The sequence below is a fragment of the Panthera leo genome, chromosome C1, assembly GCF_018350215.1.
Source record: "Panthera leo isolate Ple1 chromosome C1, P.leo_Ple1_pat1.1, whole genome shotgun sequence".
Lineage (NCBI taxonomy): Eukaryota > Metazoa > Chordata > Mammalia > Carnivora > Felidae > Panthera > Panthera leo.
This window is the reverse complement of record NC_056686.1, coordinates 209453241-209458927: the sequence shown is the minus strand read 5'-3', so window position 1 is coordinate 209458927 and position 5687 is coordinate 209453241.

Sequence of the window (5687 nt, the reverse complement as noted above, 5' to 3'; positions counted from 1 at the left end):
CGTAAAGGTATGTTACGAAGTGAAAGAAGACAATTTGAAAAGGTTATATACTGTCTGATTCCAACTCTATGACATTCTGGAAAAGGCAAAACCACGGACAGAGCGAAAAGATCAGCGGTTGCCAGGGGCTGGGGCAAAGGGAAGGGGTGAAAAAGTAGAAGACAGAGAATTTGCAGGGCAATGAAAATACTCTACAATGTACACGAATGCATACCAATGGCTGAATTTCATTATATATGTGTCCAAACCCATAGAATGGGCAGCACCAACAGTGACCCTAGTGTAAGCTATGGACTACGGGTGATAATGATGGGTCAACACACGTTTGTCCGTTGTAGCAAATGCACCACTCTGGGGTTATGGTGGGGAGGCCGTCTTTGTGCAGGGGCAGGGGTTAGAGGCAAAATTTCTACACCTTCCTCTTAATTGAGCCTAAACCTACACATGAAGAGACAAGAAGTCTTCGTTTTAAAAATTAACCGAAATTTGGGTACGATGGGAGAATAGAGGAAGGACAGTGGGGTGACCACAACAGGCCCTGGAACTGGACAGATCCCTGTTACTGTCAGAAAACCGGAAGATGCTCGCACGCCCAGCGGGAACCCCCCTGAGCTGACCGAGCTGGCGCCTAGGGAAGAAAGCAACCGCTGGCTCACCCTACAGAGAGATACCACAGCATATGGTCCGTGAGAGCAGGTTCGGTTTGGTGTCGGCCAGTGGGGCGTATTCTGTGGTTTGCAGGGCTTGACTAGGCCACTGAGAAGCGTGAACTTCCTCATACAGTATCACCTGAGCTTTGCACCACACAGGCCAAGAAGCAAATAAATAGGACTTCCTAGAGCTTTCAAACCCTCTCTCGTTTGTTTTCCGGATTTGTTTGTTCGCCTTGCACTTTGCGTGCTTACTCTCGTTCCTCTGGGGAATCTCAAGAAGAAAGGTACCTGGAGAAGGTCTCGTAAGGCCTTTGACAAATTGTGGAGAAACTCGCTGAGTAGCCTTCACCTGTAAGAATCTTCTCTTATGGGGGAGAAGGAGGGGGAGCGGCAGATCAGGTAGGAAAGTCCTTTCTCTTTCTAGTGAGGAACCAATGACTACCGAAGGCATTTGGCTGGCCCCCAGCGTGTCAGCTGGTTAGAGCAGAGCCAGATTCCCTGAGATTCAGATCAACGCTGAAGCCGACTGCATTTACTGCCTCTGTCTCCGTCAAGCATTCGACCCTGTTCTCCAGGACGTTTCCGACACCGAGAAAATCAAATACTCCTCAGACATCCGGCCGTCTCTTTCCTCAGCTGAAGCGTGTTCCCTGCACCAGCTCGTGGGAGCAGAACAGCACCTTGGCACAGCTCAAAACTCCATGACTCGTGATCAGAGGGGCAAGAGTTCTGGACATTAGGAAACACTAAGGAAAAGGCCCGTCAGACAGAGCTGGGGTGGGGCGGGGGGGGGGAATTGGTGGAATCGTGCCAATCGTAACAATACATAAAATAAAAATGTAAAGTGTAACAAAAAGCAGTAGCTTTCGCAAACACACGTTTTGGTTTGCCAGCAGGTTGAATTCCTAAAGGTTCTAGAGGAAGCAGTTTCTTTGACCAAATAACACTTCCTAAAGCTAAAACATTTGCTTTTAGTGTAGTTGCGTCTGCCTCCTGTTCTGCAAGTATTTTCAGGCCTCATGAGGCTTTTTTTTCCCCCAGACTAAACATGAGTCTCTGAGTCGCCCAGTTTGACTAACGTGGAGGGAAAAGTGCTGTGGACGTGGAACAGCAGCTGGGAGGGGCGGAGGGATGAGGGGAAAGGGCCCGAGCCAGGAAATGCGGGAGGCTTCCAGAATCTAGAAAAGGCGAGGCAGCCTTTCTCCCCCCAGAGCCTCCAGAGGGAGCCAGGGAGGCTCCCCCTCGACTTTATCCCACTGGGACTGATTTCAGACTTCCGGCTTCCGGAAGGTAAGGGAACAGATGGGTGTGGCTTTGAGCCACCATGTTTAAGGTGGAAACTAACACAGGGGATAAAAGGGGACTGACTTCCACGCGGCGATCAAGGCACATTTCCGTTTAAAGAGAGAGAAGCAGAGACATGCTCATCAGGGAGAGCCCGGGAGAGTAGGTACAGGCCGGGTGTGGGGTGCCTCACTGAGCATCTGTTCCCACACCTACCCCGGGACGTATGTCTCACACTGCTTTTCTAGGTGCCCTAACTGGGAAGGCTCCCAGGTCCTCGAGAATTTCCAAATTAATCAATGAGCCAAGACGACAATGTTTTTGGCACACAGGAGGCCACAGGGGAACAATTTCCAAGCAATCCCCTTCTGAGAGCGTCATAAATCATGAACAAACTACAAACTCCGACAGTGCTCAGCAACAGGGATTGTTCCCATGAATCAGAGCTGTAAAGGAGTGTCACAAAGTTAAACTAGTCTGCCTCTTAGGATTCTAGAGCTTTCTTTTAAAAAGTCTGGCAGGAGACAGACCACCCTCGGGAGCGAGTTGGTCCTGTCCCGTTGTTCAAAGGCCACTTGAGGGGGGGAGAGTTTGTGTTTAACGAGGCGCTCCCCTCCAGGCCCGATCTCTGGTCTCTGGCTGGGGACCCAGGCCTCAACACCTCACAGAAGAAAGATCGGCCTCGTCCTGTAGCACATGGGGGCGGAGACCGCCTGAGCATTGGCCAATGGAGCGATAGCCTCTTTCACCCCTTACTCGTTTCTTTCACCTCTGTTACTTAGTAAGTAGAAACAGCTCACAAGCAAAGCAGTGATGACAGTTGACAATGACTGAAGGCACCTGTCGGAGAATGAGAAACCGTTGTACAGCTTCCCGTGTCTCCATTTCACAAGAAAGCACTTGCCGGACTGCCCCCACCGCATCCGAAGACAACAGAAATGAATATCTAGTGGCCAGCGGGGAGGGGATGTGAGAAGAGGAAACAGGTGACAGTTCTTGACACAGAAGAACGATGGGTATCGTCACTGGCCCAGCCATCCGCATTCTGTTCCTCTCACTTATCCTTTTTATCTTATTATTACAAAACATTTAAACAAGGGTTCCCACGCCACCCCCGGTATAAGCAACTAGTGTCATTTTTCAAAACCAGTGGGGAAACTGAGTCAGCCAGCGAGCTAAAACGACAAAGCTTATTTCTAGCAAACGTGAGCAAGCTGGGCTTTACCACATTTGTCCTGATTTCTCTTTAACTTCATGAGTATGCTTGGCACCCAAGAAGGGTGTCTGTGGGTACAGAGTCCCCATCTCTTTGTGCATCACCTGTCTAGACTTTAACCTGTGGTTTTTCTAACGAAAACTCATACCCAATGAGTTTTCTTCAACACTGAAGAAAACCCAATGTTTTCTTGAACATTGGCTTTTCCCCAAGGAAATGATGTATCAGAGTTCATGTGAAGTTTCACTGTATGAAGAGTCTGTGAATTAGCATAAGGCAGTTTCCTCTCTGTCTTCCAGGTCCTCCTGCGTGTACAAAAAAGGGATGGTTCTTTAGAAAATTGTTCTCAACGGTCAGTCACTTAGGGGTAATAGCATGGTGGGATGAGTCTCCACCTGGGCAGCTGCTGTGGCCAAGGGCTGCTGGGCAGAGTGAGGGCTCCATAGGCATCCCAGAGAGACAGACACCCCCTTCGCTCACCCACTCGCCATTGTAGGTTTACCACCCTATTCTTAGAACTGAAGCTCCTTTGCTCGCTATCCAGAGCACCAACAGTGAAAAATAATTCATGTTTTGCTGAGAATCAATCCCAAAGTCAAGTGTTGGATGGCCAGCCAGGGTAGCTGGCCATGTCTCTGCCCGTAAGGAGATGGCCCTGGAGAAAGGAAAGGAGGAAAGCCTTGAACCTACCCTCACCACAAAGTAATATCCGCCCGAAGGAGAACTTTACTCCCATTAACTGCCAACTTTGACTAGTGGCTTCCTCAAAGATAAGGCTGTGATCTAGTTGTCTGAGCCTTGGAATGCACTTCTTAGCTCACAGAAACCTACTAACCCCTCCTGAGGCCGGGGGGGGGGGGGGGGGGGGGGCGGGGCAGCGGGAAGGGAACACTGGATGAACTCAGCCCCATGTAGGATGTCCTGGGAATCTGCCTGGAGCACAGGGCCTTGTTTCTATAAGGCCGTATGCTGATGGCGACGAGTGTCTTTCTGCTGTGGCTCCTGGAGCAGCCTGGGGGGGGGGGGGGGGGGGGGGTGGGGAATGCACACAACATGACCCAGCCAGCCAGTGGTCTTCTCTGGGGCCCTGGCCCAGCAGCCACACAGCCGACACCGAGCTCAGTGTATGTTGAGGCGGGCCCCATTGACATTTGGGGTCTCGTGATTCTTTGCTGTAGGAGCTCTCCTGAAAACCGCAGGATGATCAGCAGAAACCAGTTATGAGACCCAAATATCTCTCGGACCCCAAAGCTTCCCTGATTGAGGGCCACTGCTATGGGAGCCTCAGAAGCAAGGAACAGCCGTAACCGTGTCTTTTTCCTGGTGTCCCTGAACCTGCTGCTGTCCCTGCTTCCTCTCCACCTCGGATCATCGTGACCACAGACCCCACCATCATGCTTCACTCTTCCGTCTTGGACCTCACGTCCACTCCCAAATCCTGACCGCTTGCCCCCCCCCAAGCCCTCCTTGACCACGCTGTCCTCCCTCCCTCTGCCACAGCTCGTTGTCTCCTTCCGGCTGCTCTGCTGGCCTCCTGCCCTGGTCTCGTCTCCCACATCCTTTTTCCCCATAGCAATGGGGGAATTTGCGTCAAATGGGAATCTCGCCCCCTTGCTCCTGCGGTTTGCTCTTCAGTGGTTTCCCATCCGCTTGAGTTCTAAGTCCCAGGCCCCTGTGAGCCTAAGAGGTCCCCTATAATCTGCTCTCCGTGACATCACCGCTTCATTTCCTGGCGTGTCCCACTTTCCTCCCGGCCCACCAAGATCATCATGTTCTGCACGCACGGTGCCAAGACTGGAACCTTCCTGCCATGCTCCCTCTGCCTCAAATGTCTCAAGTGTCCTCCAGCCCTCCGCCTCAAATGTCTTCCTAACTCCTGCGCCAAGTTCACACCTTCCCGCCGCCCTCTCTGACCTCGCACGGGCCCAAACACACCCGTGTTGTCGCACTTCCCGCACTTGACCACCAGGTGGCAGCGCAGGGCTGTGTTTCAAAGCTGCAGCCCAGGAGTCAAGCGGCCTGAATTCAGGAGCCGCTCTGCGACCCGTTCAGGGAGCGCGGGGTAGATGACCTAACGCTTCCGTGTGCCTCGTTGTCTTTATCCGTAAGAGGGAGGGAAAACAGAATTTATATCATGGAATCGTTGCATGGATTCTATGAGCTAATGTGTACAAGGTGCTCGGAAAATCCCCCCGGGAGACGCTCGGCAAGGGCCAACCGTTGTCATATCATCATTTTCTGTTGAGGTGCCCACCTCTCCCCGCGGCTCACCGTGCTTAATATTTCATGTTTAACGACAGAGAGCCCACTTCACAGGAGCCTTGTGATGCCCTCCCAGTGGTTGCACAATTTCCGAATCATTTGCCAAGTTTCCTGGTCATTTGTAATACACCCCCCCCCCCCCCCCCCCCGCCCCGGAACGTGAACCTCTTGTTCAAACCCTTTGCCTCCTATTTCCTCATCAGAAAGGACTTTGGAGAGCCCAGATCTGATCGCGCCACTCCCCTGCTTCAAAGTCCTGTCTGGTTCACGGC